At 38.2% G+C, this 17,595-nt stretch overlaps 1 protein-coding gene and 1 long non-coding RNA gene across 16 annotated transcripts in view; one reads left to right on the top strand and one right to left on the bottom strand.

The window, feature by feature from the left end:
• Nucleotides 1–17,595, bottom strand: part of LOC103788360 (uncharacterized) — a 413,224-nt gene that overhangs the window by 362,992 nt on the left and 32,637 nt on the right. For all 4 annotated transcript variants that reach the window (XR_013525688.1, XR_013525695.1, XR_013525686.1 and 1 more), the window contains exon 3: nucleotides 11,163–11,278. This is a non-coding gene — a long non-coding RNA (uncharacterized LOC103788360). The remainder of the gene's footprint in view (nucleotides 1–11,162; nucleotides 11,279–17,595) is intronic.
• KLF12 (KLF transcription factor 12) overlaps nucleotides 1–17,595 on the top strand; it is a 653,112-nt gene that overhangs the window by 124,471 nt on the left and 511,046 nt on the right. The gene's annotated exons all lie outside the window — the stretch shown is intronic.

Below are 17,595 nucleotides of genomic sequence, written 5' to 3' on the forward strand. Positions count from 1 at the left end.
CAAGTAATTCTCGTGTTTAAGTCTCTCAGGTAGCTGGGATTACGGGTGCACACCATCACACCCAGCTAATTTTTTTTGTATTTTTAGTAAAGACAGGGTTTCGCCATATTGGCCAGGCTGGTCTTGAACCTGGCCTCAAGTGATCTGCCCGCCTCGACCTCCCACAGTGCTGGGATTACAGGCATGAACCACCGCGCCTGACCCACTTTTTGTTTTTAAGCTGAATACCTATTAACAGCCCATGAAAAATAATATTTAAAATGCTGGTTTAGAGGAACTAGCTCTATTAACTTTACCAGGTCTTACTATCATATTTTGCCAGGCACAATTGAGCCACAATTTAATAAATAGATTTATTAAAAAACGCAATAACATATTTCAATTGTATTTTCAACTTAGTAGAGATAAGGGACTTAGAACCATCAAAATTTCCGTCATCAAATTTGATGATCAACTTCACATATTTTCAGAAAAGTATTATGACATCAAAGGAATATAATTCTAATTTAAATTTTCTATTGTGCAGCCTAGTTGACATAATTTGGATCTGTTTTATTCAGTGGTACATCCTCAATCCCTAGAACAGTGTCTGGATATAGTAGGTAGTCGATAAATATTTATTAGATTACTAAACTACAGCATGAATAGAATACACTGATTCAAATACTTAATAATACAAAAATTATCTAAGAATCAGGTACATAAAACACCACAGCTATACTAAACCTACTTTTTTCTTTTATTTTTATTATTCTAAATAGACTCCCCAGACCTATGCTATCTCAAAGGAACAGCATGTTCTTTTATAATAAGTGTGTTCTATATAATAAGAACAAATGTCTTTATTATAGAGACATTTTAAAAAGAAATCATTGTAATTGAGTGAGACCTGGTCATTGAAAGTCACATGCATTACATTTCGTGAGCAATGTTAAAGAACTCTATTTTCTTCTGGCTACACCCCTATCTGTAGCAACTCTCAACACCTTGGGGCTGGCCTGGCTTGGGTTTGTCAGTGTCTAAAACCATGAAATGTGTCACAGTTTGGATCATGTCAAAGTCAGACAGTGCCCAAACAGCTTAGCGTATCACTGTCAAATGCCAAGATGAAGGCTTGCTGAGTCATCCTGGTATCCTTCAGGGAGCAGGAAAATGTTATACAACCTCTCTGGCCCCCAGTCATCCCTGGGGCAAATCAAACTTGGGCAAATTAATTAAGTCATACATTCATTCAGTCATTTGTCAGATATTTATTTACTGTCTACTGTGTTCCCAGTGGAATACTGGGTGTTAAATCACTCCATATAAGCTCCCTAATAACAACAAAATTTAGTGAGTGATTACTATGTACCAAGAATTGTATAAGAATTTTATGTGATATCTCATTCAACCTCACAGAGATAGCTACACTGGTTATTCCCAGTTACAAATGAGGACACTCAGGCATACATAGGGGTTGCAGCTTGCCTGTGACCACACAGCTAGTGAGGGATGGCAATGCTGGTTAACCACTGAACCTGCAATTGTTTTTTCTTTTTTCTTTGTTTTGAGACAGGGTCTCCCTCTGTCACCCAGATTAGAGTGCAGTTTTGTGATAACAGCTCACTGCAGCCTCGATCATCTGGGCTCCAGTGGAGTGATCTTCTCAGCTCTGCCTCCCAAGTAATTGGAACTATAGGGGCATTCCACCATGCCTAGATAATTTTGGTATTTTTGTAGAGATGCCCAGGCTATAGTCTGCAATCTTAACCACTGAGCAATAATGGATCCTGTCATTCCTAGAAGTAAGCACAGGAATCAACATTTTTGCACACAGGGAGCTAAAATTTGTTGAGCACCTTCTATGTACAGACACTGTGTTTTACATTTTTCTGTGATCTCTCATTTAATAGAATTATAAGATGAAACAGTAGATAATGGGAATTAAGAGCAGGAGACTCGTGAGCTAAAGTCCAGGGTTAAATACCAGCTCTTGCACATACTGTCTATGTCCTTGAACAAATGTTTTTTTCACCTCCCAGGGCTCAATTTCCTCATCTGAAAAGGGGAAAGTGTATACAATATAGCATCAATCAGTTAATTATGTAAACAAAATACCTAATCATGACTGGCACATAGCAAGCACTATATGGCTTAATTATTTTTTAAAATCTAGGTAAAATGTAGTTTAAAAACACAACGAAAGGCATTTTTTTTTCAATCATGGAAGAAAATGGAAGGGTTGAAGGAAAGCTAAAGTCTCACACAACACCTTGGGATGTTACACAGCTAACATCCTCAGCTTCCACATCTCTGAGATAATGTGTCTCAAAATCTTAGGATACTTTTGGTCTCTATCAGATGCACCCTCCACCATTACCCCTTTAAGAATTTCCAGCCATTTGTCCTCAAGCTGTCGAAAGTTCCTGGGCTACTGCTTGTCTTTCGGGGAGGACTCTGGCTCAGGCCTTTCTTCTGCAATCTATAACCCAAACACTGGACATTGGTGAGGTCTTCACGGCCTCATATAAACACCCAGGTTAAGTAAGAAGAATTGAGCCTACTAAATTATAAGTGAAATTCATTACAATTGCCATAGGTTAAACAATGAGAATACACCAGTAAGAGAAGCTGTTGCTAATATCAAAGTATTATTGTTTCTTAAGAAAAAAAAAATCTTCCAAAAAGATGATCCTTAGGATTGTATTTCTGAGGTTTTTGTTGTGTTCTTTTCTGGAAGAGCCTAGTGATTGGTGTATGATCATGCATTTAAAGAATACATTATCATCTAGTGTATATAAAACCCTCAATACTCTAAAATACTCCATTAATCATGAGTCATAGCAAATAATATAATACTTCTAGCTCATCACTGTTCTGATTAAAGAATTCCAGATGACCTCCAGCAAAGTTAAGAAGTCTTACCGAAGTCATTAATCTGGCCAGTGTTGACACCATTCTGTGCCAAAAGTTCCAGGAGTGTTACTTGACTCTGGTCAAGTAACAGAATTCTATTCTGTGCAACGGCCTCAATTTCTTTGGCCCTAAACTACATGAAGCCTGTAGACTCACAATGCATAATAACCCTTCAATGAAGTTGAAGCTATACTCCAAATTCTTGATGGAGTTGGAAAAAAATTTGGTGACTGACTGAAATAGTTCCTGGTGAACGAGTTACCATATTTGGCAGACTCACTCTGTCCTTAGCCTCCTCTGTTGTTTTGGAGGCCTCTATGATTTTCCTAAAGTTTATTGCTAAAAATTCTGAGACTGTGTAAGACCATTTGGGGATGGGAGACAAGGACTGAAATTTTTAAAAAATTAATTTATTATTAATTGAACAGGAAAAATATTTATTTTCATAATTTACTTCTCAACATAGCTTAAAGAAAATATTGGCATACATATAAACAATTGGGAACCTCAACTCCACTTTACCTATTCTAGTCTTGCTGGACCTAGACTAGAATAGGTAAAGATAAACCGTACTTAATAAATAAGTTCCTAGTGAGTAGGGCCATATTTGTCTATACCACTAGTACCTGATTTAAAAAGGCACTTAATGCATAATTTTTATGATGGTGAAGTGTTTGCATCAAATCACTGTGTAAAAATCCGTGCCAACTTGTACTTCAATAGTAAAATGTTCAATCGGCAGAACATTTACTGAAGTAACAAATTACACTTTTAGACAAATGCTGCAATTCTTCTCTATAAAAGCTGATTGCAAAGTTAAATTTTTTAAATTAAATCAATAAAAATGTTTCCATATCCAGTTTGGCCTACTGGCTAACAGAATTCTGTTGGTTATTGTGTTACTGAGTGGTGTCTCTCAGCTTCAGCAAATTGTTGCAACCTTCTGTGAATGCAACCCATATAGCCTACTGTAGAGTGCACTGAGCTTGCATACATAATTATAAAGTTTTCCATAATTATGCTTTATCCACGCATACTTTTGAAGATTTTATAATGGAGAAAAATATTTGCTGGAGGAAATTCTCATCAAAACATGATTTGTAAGAATGTTGGTTACACAGTTCTTTCTCAATGCATAATACTGTGTTCCATAAATACATATTAAAGATTGCGGCATCCTTGAGAGTTGGTCAAGTGGAAACATTACATTGAAATTTTTTTTGAAGTCTGGAAAAACTAGAGCCTTTCCTGGTTTACCATATTGAGTTAGTCACACCTATTTCTGGCTCTCATAGAAGTTTGTCATCCCTACAAGTTTGTGAGCTCTAGGCAGACTGAGACTATATTCTAATTATCTTCTGAAATAATACTTATTAAAATATATTTGGCAGAAAGCTCCTAAAGCACAACGTAAGAATAAAAATCTGTCAGCAATGCCATTATAAATATTTTGGTGTTTAAAAACCTTTTATGCCTAAAATTGAGTGACTTTCAAAGATTTTTGTACATCTGAGTCACTTGGAGATCATGTGAAGTATAGATTCTGATTCAGGAGGTGTAAGGCTGGACCTGAGATTCTATATTTTTATCAAATCCCCTGGTGATGCTGAGGCTGATGGTCAATGGATCACACCTTGAACAGCAAGGACTGTATTTATATCTGCCAACATAACTTCATTCGAATACAATATAAATGCTCTTTAAAAAAATTTTTTTGAGACAGAGTTTCACTCTATTACCCAGTTTGGAGTACAGTGGTGTGATCTTAGCTGACTGTAACCTCTGTCTCCCAGGCTCAAGCAATCCTCCCACCTCAGCCTCCTGAGTAGCTGGGACTACAAGCATGCGCCACCCTACCCGACTAATTTTTGCATTTATTTATTAATTTTTTTTTTTTTTGGTAGAGACAGGGTTTTCCTATGTTGGCCAGGGTGGTCCCGAACTCCTGGACTGAGCTATCCACCTTAGCCTCCCAAAGTGCTGGGATTACAAAAGTGAGCCACTGTACCCAGCCTCTGAAAGTCTCTGAGAGTTTTTCTAAACAGAGTATTGGTGGATTTTTTTATTTTTACAAAATTATTCTAAGCAGGGAATTGGTGCATAATTTGGTAGTCATGATGATGTTTTCATAACCAGAAAAAAAATTTCTTTGTGATTTTGGAAAGAACATTGAAGTGTTTTCTGAGTGTTGGTTAAAGGAGACTGATGGTGAGTAATATGGCTGATGAAGATGGTAGCATTTAGAAAGGGGAAATTTTTTTCTCAGCTCTAACAGTGATATGAAGCCACCACTGAAGAGTAAAAGGCCTCAAGAGAGGGGTTTAGGTAGATGCAAATACCTGACAAGTCATAGCCAAGTCCCAGATTCAAGTGGCTTTTGAGTACTCGACCTGGTCATTTGCATTGTGTCTGGTTCCTCTGGCACAGTATAAACTTCCTGAAGATAGGAACCATATGTCTTATTCATCTTCATATCCCCAGCACCAAGCAAAGAGTAGATGCATAGTAGACAGTCAATTAATCAATGCTATTCAATAAATTCATGTCAAGGAAATATGGCTATAGTAGGTACAAAAGGATAGAGAAACTGAAGTTAAGAGTTCATTGTGCACTTGGGGCTTGAGTTAAAAATGGTTTGGTCAGGGGCAGCATTTTCCAAAGAGCTTTCCAAGAAATATTCATCTCAGATGATGTTCCTGGAAAAAGTGTTACTGTTCACAACAGTTTGAGAAATACTGCATTCAGGGTCCCCCACATAGGCCCCTAAGGAAGTGTGTCACATGTACTAAAGTATTATATGCCTGTTACTTCATAAGGAAAAAAATGCTAAAGTATTTAATCAAGCATTTCCCAAACTGGTCTGACATTTTCCCATTCCTCATGCTCCTCCATGGAATGTCTGTTAATGTTTTGTGGAAGTAATGCTCTTGTTTCTATAAGGAAATAAATCAATTATTCCAAAACGAGAATGCCAAGAACATTTCTCTCCCTATGGCTTTCTTAACCAGCAATATAGGATTGCTCTTCTTTCTCCTGCACACTGTGCACAGCAGTTGGAGGGGATTCCTGGGTTCCCTCTGCAGCTGGTGAAGACAGAGGGGCTCCTAAGTCCAGCCATTTCTCCCTTCGCCTCTGCAGAGGTAACGGAAAGGGAAGTAAATCCTGGGACCTCCCCTAGTACACACTGTGGCCTGAGGCAGACCATCATATACGTGGTGTTTGCTTGAACTGATTTAAACCTAGTGTTACAATGCTGCAATTAGTTTGTCCACTAATTCTCTGATGATAACCATAGAAAGAGAAAATAAAATCACCCCTGGACAAAAGTGACTCTAGCATTGCATGTGCAAATCTCTAAACTAGACCCTTTGTCAAGGATGCCTAAACTAGAAAATAATAAAAGAAAAGGAAGTTGTTATCAATTTGTTTATTTGCTCCTTTCTAATGCAGTGAATTGATATTATACTTTCCAAATATAGATAAGAGTGAAGAATAATATCAAAAACTTTGTACTCATCACCCGGCTTGAACAATTACAACACTTGTCAATTTTTTTCATTTATACTCTCCACATTTTGTTTGTTTTCTAAACTATTTTAAAGCAAATTCCAAACAGTATAACACTTCAAATGTGAAGTTTTTGCTATGTATCTCTAACTGATAAGGTACATATACAGCATACTAAATATGTGTGTTAGGCATATATATCTATATCTAGGTACACATCCACACACAAACACACACACTATGCCACAAATATTCTATGCAATTATCAAACCTAACAGAAGTAATAATTCCTTAATATCAACTAATACCTAATTCACATTCAAAATTCCAATAATATTTCAGAGATACATATACAATGTATACAGTCAAATCAAATCAAGATCCAAACAAGACTCTCATATATTGGGTTGTTATCTCTTATGTCTCATTTTCAATATTCTTTCTTTCTTTCTTTCTTTTTTTGAGGCAGAATCTTGCTCTGCTGTCACCTAGGCTGTATAGCAGTGATGTGATCTTAGCTAACTGCAACCTCTGCCTCCTGGGTTCAAATGATTTTCCTGCCTCAGCCTCCCAGATAGCTGAGACTACAGGCACGTAACACCAAGCCTGGCCAATTTTTTTCTTCTTTTTTTAATAGACACAAGGTTTCACCATATTCGCCAGGCTGGTCTCAAACTCCTGACCTCAAGTGATCCACCTGCCTTAGCCTCCCAAAGTGTTGGGATTACGGGCATGAGCCACCAGCCTCATTTTCAATTTTCAGGCATCTTTTCTTTTTTGTTTTTCAGTTTTGTCAATATTTTCTACTTTTTTTCTTTTATGCTAAATATAGTTTTTAAATGTTTTTCAGAACTTATTCTAATATAATCAAAGGACATGAAACAATCAGATTGGTAAATCAACTTTTAAAATTTGAGTAGACTACATACAAAATTAAATGGACTTAATATTTCATCCTTCCAGTTGTGAATGTCATTTATTTATCCTGAGCTATTTTTTAGAGGGAAAAAGCGACTAATTAGCTCAGGAAGCATAATTGCCAATTAATATTTATCTTTTAAATTTTCATATTTATAATTTATTATTCCTATAGCTGAGGCAGGAGTTCAAACCTGATCTACTGATTCCCAGGCACAGCTATACCCATTCTCAATAAAATAAATGAGTCAAAACCTTAAGTGTACTGAGTTGGTCCATTCTTCTTAAAGATTTGCCTCTATCCATCTAGATTTCTGAATTGCTGCCAAATCATTAGAGTTTAAAAGACATCACCCATGTGTGCTTCATTGCACATATGCCATGATTATGAAGAACCTTAAAAAACATAATCTGATGATTTTCAGAAGCAGGATCTGGTTTTCTTAAGAGTTTTGCTGGTTAGCAAACCCTATTTCAGAAAAGCTAAATGTTAAATGGGTCACTTCATTGGCAAAGACAGTAATTTCTGAGCTTTTATTTAGAATAAATGAGAAAAGAAGGATAAATTGTGAGGAGAATTAGTAACACAATCTTTCAATGGCAAGTATTTCAATTGATTAACTGTCAGACCAAGCATTTCCCTAAATTCAGCAAACCAACTCAATCTGTCTTTTGAAATACTTTTTGCAATTTGTTAAGGCTTTTTGTCTAATCAAGAACACTAAACACCTACTATTAGTTCAGGTTTCATTTGCAAGTTAGAATTATTTTCCATAGAGAAATCTATGCATTGCATGATAGCTCTACAACCAGATAATCAAAACTCTTAAAACAGCCAAGGAATGTGCCAGAAGGCCTTAAATAGGCACACAAATGATAAGTGAAGATGTCTTTATCATTATCTCCCAGATTTGTTACAAAGACGATATTTCTTCATGCTCTAAATTTTAGATAGAGTAGTTTTCCTGTAAGCTATTTCTTCCCAAAATGGATAAGAAATTTTTCCTCCTTTTAAGTACAAGTTAGTTATGTAATCATTCAAAATTACCAGATACTGATTGGGAAACTCGTTAGAAAGGACAGGTTGCATACCTGCAATCTCATTTCTTAGGACATATTAAAGCAATTTAGAGCTAAAATGTCCATTCATTCTTAGAAACAAGAGGGATAAAGCTGTCAGTTTCCTAGCCACCTGGAGTACACTATTCTCCAGTGTTGATTTTGATAAAGCAACCTTAGTTTCATAAACCACTGAAAAACTAGAATTTAACTGGCTGGCAGAAGAACCATGGCATCAATATGTCTTAAAATGGAGGTCAGGGAGAAGTTAAATTACTGAGCAAATGGGTAAAAATCTTTTCCTTAATGTATAGCCTAATTTTTCAGTACATCTCCAGGCAAGATTGTACAGCTCCCTTCATTTAAATCATTTTATTTCTACATTTTGCTTAATACTAAAAGGAGGATGGCAAGATGTAACACTGACACTCAAAAAGGCAGTAATATATAAGCAAGAGCATCTTCCTTGATGCATACTATCGTCCAAGAAACAATCATTTTCCTGCAGGACAGACACAGCCAATCATGCTGAATATACACATGAGTCACCTCATGGCTTTATTCATCCCTGCCAGTAGGCATATCTCTCAACCTCTGCAGCTGTAATGGCTCCTGTCCAAATGGGCTTTTACTACACACAGGAAGCTTTCTTGCTTCTCTCTCTTTTATAACTAAAGGCTTGTGGTCCAACAAGTCCAAAGCCTTTGGCAGGAGGAGCCTGAGTGGTAGGTCTGATGGTCCAGACTGGAAGCCTATATTTGGGCCATACACAAAGGAAGGAAAACCCAAGTCCTAGCGATGTTTGCAGCACATGGACATAGTAGCCACAATAAATACTTACTGAGCACCAACTGACTATATATAGTATCTATAACTCTTTTCTTTCAAGATAAGGCAGAGGTTATATTTTTTAAAAGTAAAACAAACAAACAAAAAAAACTGGATAACTAACTGTAACAGATTATAAATTGTTAGTAAAACTGGGAGTGAGGCAAAAATGGAATTCCAGTATTTCCACTAGGTTCCTAGTGAAAGCAGATATTGCAAGAAGACACTGGGACTGAGGAGGGTCAAATGGAAGAACTCCCCTGTTTAGACAAAGGGGATGTATCCTAGGCTCAGTGTCAGCCTATAGATTGGGGTCCATAGAGAAGCAGGCAAATTGTGTCTCCAAGAACTAAGGAGATGAACTTGTTTCTATTCATAAATGAAAAGAAACACGTTTTAGGGAGATTATCTTTTTTTTTTTTCATGACATCCTCATTCAATTTCCTAAAATTTAATGTCAACTTAAACCCTCTGTTTTTGAAAGCACTGCAAAGAAGCATGTGGAACTCCTCTGGTGTTTCTAAGACAGAGATTGTCAAAAGCACCAGGGTACAGTGTTACAGTGTCACCTCTCTTTTCTGTAATTCTATGGCAGACACTGCTAATTGCCTGCTGATATTTGTTCTGCCCCTTTTCCCTTGAAGGGAGCCATTTTTAAAAGAACCCATTTCTTTTAAGGCAATGCATGTAATTTAAAAAATGGAATTAGTCAGCATACATCCTTTGCCCTTCAAGCCTCCCCTTTCTTCTTTGTGGAATATGCACCCCTCACTGGTTGTTGACCATGAGGCAAAACCATACATTTAAAAAATGGCAGTGCTGGGCCGGGTGCGGTGGCTCAAGCCTGTAATCCCAGCACTTTGGGAGGCCGAGGTGGGTGGGTAACAAGGTCAAGAGATTGAGACAATTCTGGTCAACATGGTGAAACCCCGTCCCTACTAAAAATACAAAAATTAGCTGGGCACGGTGGCACGTGCCTGTAATCCCAGCTACTCAGGAGGCTGAGGCAGGAGAATTGCCTGAACCCAGGAGGCGGAGTTTGTGGTGAGCTGAGATCGAGCCTTTGCACTCCAGCCTGGGTAACAAGAGTGACACTCCGTCTCAAAAAAAAAAAAAAAATGGCAGTGCTGAAAACTAGAAGGAACTGACTCCTTGGTGACACTGTAGAATGCTATACCAGACATGGACCACCTGACTCCAGATTTTTTTATGTGAGAAAATGAAACTCCTAATACATTTAAGTCTAGACTTTAGTGGTTTCTGTTGCTCACAGTGAAACACAATGCTCAAGTGTATTGCATTTATTACTATAATGTAGTATATATATTAGCTCCTTAACATTTGATGATGTAAAATCCTCTGGAGTAGGAATTATTATTAAAAGACCAAAATGAATTACCTACCATCAAATATTTTTCATAGCTCGAATTTTTCTCTCCCACTTAAACCACAAATCCACTATTTCCCTCCTCTAAGTCCTTCTGGCCTCTCCTCTCCATCTGTACCACTGCGGCTTTCCCTCACCTGAATTCAGATAAAGGCTCCTGATTATTCTTTTTACTTTCAGACTTCTTCATTAATTTACTGTCACCAGTGATCTGCCCAAAGTATCAATATGATCATGTCACTTTCTATTAAAATAATAAAATGACTTCCCATAACTTATAATTAAAGCTAAAAGCCTTAAATTTCACGTAAGGTTTCTCAGAACCTTGCAATATGGTAACTTTCTGGCCTTATTTTACCACCTTCCATCACCTTCATCTTCCAGGTTCCCTATTTTCAAGTTCACTGAACTGCTTGCTAGGTAATATATACAAAGTGTTTTATGCAGGGCTGGCAAAAATAGGCACTTATAAAATGTGGCTTGCCTTCCACAGTCCTTCTCCAAACACACCACATACTTTCACATCCTCTGAATTTGCATATAATTTTGCCTAAAATTTCTTGTTTACCTTCTCTCCCAGAAGACCTTCTATTCAGAGTTCAAGACTCAGCTTCAATGCTGTAGGCTCTATGTGTCTTGATGATGTAAAGTCAACTTTCATGCTTTGTATCTTCCTTCCCTGTCCTAGAACAGAAAAGTTACTAAAAATGTTGAAAAGAATTATTCAAAATTACTCTAACTTTACTTCATATAAATTAGGTTTCTGGTAGCTGACCATTAGTAATAAGGCACTGTGAGAGAAGATCAGAGAAGATTCTTTAGAACTGGCCATAGTGGGAAACAATTGTAGCAGATTCCCAGTAACTCAAAGGCAATTAAAATATTAGCTCTATGATGGTGAAAGACAAAGGTAATATCCAATGAAGCAAGTGTAATTAATTTAATTAAGTCAATATTTATTAAGCACCTAACATAGGGACCTAGCTGGAGTTGCTGACAAAGTAGACAGATTGATATAAAGCAGGGGTTTTCTGGGGAAGTTGGGAGAGAGAAAAAAAATAAGTGAAATGAGGAAGAAATTTGAAAGTACAGATGAGAAAATGAGTTAGCAGGCCCTTGAGTTCAGATTGGACAAGGAAGGTAATGAAAATCCAAGGAGGCTAACAAAATTGAGAGAAAATCAAGAGATTCAGTAACTGAATGTCTCAATGCACACAAAGAATCAGTGCAGTGGATATAATGAAGAAAAGCACTAGAACAGGAGCTCATGATCAGAAATGGGAAACCTGAGTTGAAGGTTTCAGTGCCAAAGCAATCCCTGAGGAAGAAAACATCCACTGAGCAGTCATGGGTATGGAGTGGAGTGAGGGTTGCAAGTTATTGGAGGTGAGGATGACAGGGCACCGTGAGGCTAGAATGTTGGGCATTTGACAGCATTAGGCAGAGAAGTTTTCCAGGATAATGGTTAGACCTAGGGTAAAGAGAAAGAATGTTAGTCAAATGAAAAATTTTATGCATTTGTAGAAGATTGTCTGTTGGGAAGCACAGAGGGTAGCAGAGCTACAGAGTTCAACTCTCACAGGGCAAGGGGTATTTATACAACGATGGAGGAACAATGTTTTGGAAGCAATAGTGGGGATTCTCTCCCAGTCCACATCACTGACACACATGTACCAACACAATGTGGATAAGGAGGAATAATTAGTTCAGTTGAAATAGCTAAGGGAAATTGTATGCTTGGGAGAAAACCAGGTTTAAATCAATTTCAAGAAGGTGTAATGAATCCTCTGTGAAGATGATTAAAACGACGGAGCTTTTCTTTATCACGAAGTGAAATTTCTTGGAAATATAAAATATTGCAAGACAGTTGAATAGTAGGAGGCTGGCCAGGGAAGAGAAAACACAGAAAATCCTTGGCATAAAAATATGGGAAGAATAGATAGCCCAAGGAGTTTCTTTTTGCCAAGGATAATGTGTTGTGAGGAACCCGGGAATTATCTGGCATCGAGGTTTTAAGGAAACACTGGGACAAGTGCTTTGAAGGCTGGCTCAGCCTGAGCCACAAGTATGTTTCAGGACAGCTGGTGTTAGCCTTTTGGGGCCTTTGCTCCAGGTTCATATGTAAACCTTGTTAAGAAGTTGTCAAGGTGTTTCTAACAAAATTCTAACCTAGGTAGATCGGAATTAAAATTACAGTCTCCAGATATTCACCTCCCTGTGGAAACATCTCAATGATGACTCAAGCTTTTGAAGAAATATACTGGGCCCTGGATTGGGTCTCATCTCAGGAATGCCCCTGGCAGCATCAGAGGCAGGATTCAGGAAAAAGAGACTCTCATTTTCAAAAGCATGAAAAGCTCAGAGTATCAACTTATCATTGAGTCTGATCCACAGGAATCACAAAAACGTGTTATTGAATGAATTGATATGGATTGTAAGTTTTACCTCTCGGTTAGAACATGGAAGTTGAAATAGTACATTTTCAAATTGCTGAAAAGGACAATAGGACGTATTTGTCATTCTTTCTGGCTTCCCTACATCTTAGCCACTTTCTAATTGGGGGAGTTCCCATTTTATAAGTTAGAGTTAGAAACAAATGCCAGAACCTCATTTTTCGAACCTCCCTTGGGGGTCAGCAGTATATACAAGACCTAGGCTCAGCCAATAGGATGCAACTTTGCAGAATTTATATTGGGATCGGAATGTGGAATCGTTAAAAAAAAAAAAAAATCATTCTTGTAGGAGGGGCTACTGAAGCAAGATTAATTTCCCAAAACAGTACTGGTGGCAGTGACAGTAGCAGCACCCAGGGCTCCATGCTGGTGACATCCACAGCGTGAGCTGTAGGGTGCCATGGTTAGTGGCAGTGGAAGCTGTGTTCTCACCTAGTCAGTTCTGCAAGTGATTTGTGCCATCATTTCTGACCACACATCCTCTGATGATGGTTTTTCATCACCATATGATTTTGTACCCAATATCCTTTTAGTAAACTCAATTTCTCCTTAAATCAGGTTGCTTATTTTAGCAACCAAAGACCCTACTGATGCAGATGTTTGAAGCAGAAGTGGGAGGCTGAAAGTAACAAACTAAAATAAGTGAATGGGTAAATGGACACGGTTCTATAGAAGGCACTGAGGAACCAGGATGGAAAGTTGTGACTTTTTTGAGGTTAGAAAGCAATCAGTTAAACCATCTGTTGCTCTTGAACACAGACCATGGGCCTAGAAAGACATTGGGCTTAGGGCGAATGCTAACAACATCAATGGATGCCTTTCAGTGGGTTCCATGGAGAAAGGAAGTTAAGACTAGGGCTGTACCATCTTAAAGAGGGAAGCAGGAAATTTAGCAGCAGCAGATAAAATTGAGCCAATAGATGAGCCTAATCTTCCAGACCTGTCTTAAACAATTTTTATAAAGTCGTTTCTGCCTGACAAAGAGAAAAACCCAGATGGCAAAGATTGGATTATAGGTATTGCCTTCCCACCCAAGGTTATTGTTTTTAATTGACTCAGGGCAGAGGTCATTAATCTGAGGTCTAGGAGGACCGGCATCATGTAGAAGTCCCTGGAATGGAGTCAGGAATTCTCAGACTCACAGTCTATTTCTAGAAAAGATCGCTGGCTATGTTATTAGCCCATGGAATTGATGGAAGCACCTGAAGCCTACTGAGTTCGTACAGGAATTGTATTACCAAGGAAAGGCCAAGGTTAATAAACAATGGCCTGTGACCTCTCAGACAGTAAGGCAATTCCCTGAGCTCCTAAACTCCCACCAACTGGATATAAAATACTAAAGCTGTATAGCCCCAGAAAGGCATTTTCCCCAAGATTCATCTTCCATATTGCCACAAAGGAGAATTGCCTTGTTCTGGGTAAGGTAACTGCCATAACAAAAAGACCAAATCTTGAAACATCTCAAACCACAACAGGAATTTATTTCTTATTTATACAACAGAACTAAGCAAGTGAAAATGTGGGTGGTACAGCCTTCATCCATCTGGTAATGTCGGGATCCAGGCTGAAAGAAGTTGTTGTATTATATTCAACACATCTTTTAAGCTTATCAAATATCTCCACTGCCTTGAGGTGGAAAAGAGAAAAACAGCAACACATAAGCACACAGGCTGGTGGTTTTATGAATCCAGCCTACAAGTGATGCATGTCACTTCCACTAATATTCTATGAGACAGAACTCCGTCTAGATAGCAACAACTAAATTCAAGGAGGGCTGGAAAGGGTGGGCTAGCTGTGTGCCCAAAAGGAAGAAGAAAGAGGTATTGGAGAGAAGTTAGCCATTTCTACCACAACTGAGAAAAGAAAAACTATTCCTGAGATTAGAAGGGGAGCTGCACAAATGGATGAAAAGGTTCCTTTCTCCACTGGCAGAGTAGGAAGTCCTTGCCGTTCTCAAGAATGTTAAGTGCTATGAAACAGTGATAACTGCCAATCATTTCCTGTTGTCTCCTTCTCAGAATTGGAGTTGATCTGGGGGTGAGGGAAGCTTTTACTGTAGTTTATTGGCTATGCTAGTGATAAAAACTTGTTTCTAAGGCATATGTTCACACACCATGATGGAAGAAGTCAAAAAATCCCCAAAATCTCAGATATAGAATTGAGTATTGACTGATGAGACTGCTGGGTTACCTTCCTTCAGGAAGGTGTGGGCATATTTTATGTAGATGTGCGCACTTTTTCCAAGTATGAATAGGATGATGGGTATATATTTAGATGCTGATCAGACAAAGGATGGACCTGAAGGATGTATTTTTTGTTGCTACCCTGATATCAATTCCTCTGCTTCTTCCATTTGGGCAGAATTACAGTAGAAATTCAGGTCACCCATTCTCTTCTTGTCTTTATTTAGCCAACCCTGGCCATCTCATTCTGTTTGCCTGTGGTATGGGGAAAGGCACGTGATGCATTCTGGCCAATGAAACATTTTGCTCCATTTCCAAACAAAACGAAAATCTGTGGGATAACTTCAGATAAAGGTTTCATTACCATAAAAACGCTTCATGGAGAGAAAGAGATCGTTTTTCCATTTGATCTTACTGTGGAAGCATAAGATATCTGGAACTGTGCCAACACTGTGGGACCATGAAGGGAGCTGGACTACAGTTAAGTCAACAAGAGCATTAACAGCCAAAAGATGGGGCAAACTTCAGTTACAATTATGTCATTAAGCCATGACATCAACTGGCATTGAAGCCACTCTAAGACTCTCCAACTTCTTCTTATGTAGGATAATACATTTTTATTAGTGTTTAAGATCTTTCTGTTACTTTTATCTGAAAGCCTCTTTCCCGAGGCTTTTTTTTTTTGTGCTACCCAATCCATATATTACACATCACACATGGGAAGCCTAAAGTTTACTGTCTTCTTATAGAAAATACCTTGTTTATATCTGATAAATGTACACTATCTTTTGTAGATGAAGACAGCACTGGGAATACATGTCAGTAGGGTGTGTGTGTGTGTTTCATGAGGAAATAAATTTTGATTGATCCATCAACATGGTCTCAACTAGTTCTCTTTGTAACTGAAACATATTTGATAGCCAGTTGGCTGGGGTCAATGGTGTAGTGCTTGATTATGGACTGAAGTAATGTCAGAATAAAACCTATTATCTTAGTTTCATTAGAATGGTGGGCCAACTATCAGAAGTTATGCTCACTCTGAGAGTGAATAACTTCATTACAAGCCCTCCTTCAACATGGAGGGAATTGAGAATTCTCCCTCAGGTTCTATTATACACTAACTATATTGCTTTGGACAAATAAATAGCAACAGAAATAATTCTTTGCAGATGTGGGTGGCTTACATGGTATTTTAAGATCCAGTGTTTGTTTTTTTGTATTTTGTGGGGTTTTTTTTAGCAGCTGAACATTTCCTACAAATGTTTCTGAAGTTACTGCGGATAATTTTCTTTCCATTACATTTTATTATACTCTACTTCCACCTTTCAATTATTGTGAATATGTAATGATGAAAATAACTACTATAAATAATGCATTGACTTTTTATATCATCTTTCCAACAAAGAGAAAAATTCATGCTGAGCTGCAGGGAGAACCGGGTGGCAGCTGCTGCAGTGTCTCCACAGGCAAAGATGTATGGACTGTTTGGGAGGAAGTGGTTTTCCCTGCTATTTAGGATGAGATGGGAGGGAATGTGTTTAGCAGCTAAATTGAAGTTCCAGAGTCCCTCCCCTCATCCCCCACTCTTTTTAACATGCCCAATCTCCGAACTGAATGTGTAGAACATCTGAGAATGCCAAGAGCAGCTTTCTTTTGTATTTACTTCTTAGGAGCTTAAGGACTCTCAAGAAGATCGTGGAGGTAACAGTCACAACCTTGGGCAGAAAATGTGATGGTTTTACTCTCTGAGCAAGGCATTAATTTAATAAAATCTTAACTCCTCTGTTCTCAAGGGATGGATCCTTCTGGAAACAACACAGGATTTGGAATCAGGAGACCTGGTTTGAAGGCCCAGCTTTGACAGTTATGAGCTTTATAAATTGCTCATGTAACTTTGCCTATCTCTAAAACAAGGTAGTGGCCGGGCACAGTGGCTCACAACTGTAATCCCAGCACTTTGGGAGGCCGAGGCAGCCAGATCACCTGAGGTCAGGAATTTGAGACCAGCCTGGCCAACATGATGAAAACCCAACTCTACTAAAAATGCAAAAATTAGCCAGGCATGGTGACTCACACCTATAATTCCAGCTACCTGGGAGGCTGTGGCAGGAGGATCACTTGAACTTGGGAGGCAGAGGCAGCAGTTAGCCAAGACTGCACCACTGCACTCCAGCCTGGGTGACAGAGTGAGACTCTATCTCAAAAATGAAATGAAATAAAATAAAATAAGGTACTAAGAGCCAAATTATTCATTCATTTATTTATTGGCTCTCTCATACCACCCTGTTTCACACATGTGAAGCAGATTATGAAAATGTATATGTGCAATAATCATCTGAGGCTGATGAAATAGAAAAACCAGAGC

Source organism: Callithrix jacchus, chromosome 1 (assembly GCF_049354715.1).
Source record: "Callithrix jacchus isolate 240 chromosome 1, calJac240_pri, whole genome shotgun sequence".
Classification (NCBI taxonomy): Eukaryota; Metazoa; Chordata; class Mammalia; order Primates; family Cebidae; genus Callithrix; species Callithrix jacchus.